The sequence below is a fragment of the Penaeus monodon genome, chromosome 22 (assembly GCF_015228065.2).
Source record: "Penaeus monodon isolate SGIC_2016 chromosome 22, NSTDA_Pmon_1, whole genome shotgun sequence".
NCBI lineage: Eukaryota > Metazoa > Arthropoda > Malacostraca > Decapoda > Penaeidae > Penaeus > Penaeus monodon.
In genome coordinates, this window is record NC_051407.1 from 6,946,967 (window position 1) to 6,947,533 (window position 567).

At 41.4% G+C, this 567-nt stretch overlaps 1 pseudogene; it reads left to right on the forward strand.

Moving 5' to 3' along the window:
• The first annotated feature begins 235 nt into the window (after positions 1–235).
• The window catches only part of LOC119587239, a 1,141-nt pseudogene continuing 809 nt past the window's right edge, over positions 236–567 (forward strand).

Consider the following 567-nt stretch of genomic DNA (forward strand, 5'->3'; position numbering starts at 1 on the left):
GCACGTTTAGTAAATAAATATTTCCACTGTGAAACATATTCTCTTATTAAATCCACCACTGTCGGATATGATAATCTCATAGCATTTGCAAACCAAGTCGCTTGTGGGCGCGGAAATGCGAAAGGGCGGGGTAGAGCGGTAGTTGGAAAAACAAGTTCTAAGAGTGCTGAGTTGTGTAGCAGGAGAATGTTGGGTATATAAGTCGTCGCCTGTAAAGGGGAAATATCAGTTCACCATGAAGCCCTTTGGTAAGAAAGGGCTATTCGCCATGTTTTAAGTTTGAGAAAACCCAACGTAAGCTTAGTAGGAAAACATTTGTTTATAATGAAAAAAGTATTTGTCATATACGACAATTCATTCTTTGCTGTAAATGAGGCTTCAGCCATATGGAAATTTTACTAATTGAAGTTCCTGAATTTTACAGATTTGATTAGTACAGTTCTAGCCACGGCATGGGCTGACCTACCACGCTATGGGGGTTTTGGGGGAGGAGGATCAAGCTCTGGTTTTGGAGGAGGTTCAAGCTCTAGTTTTGGAAGTGGAGGTTCAGGGTTTGGAAGCGGACAT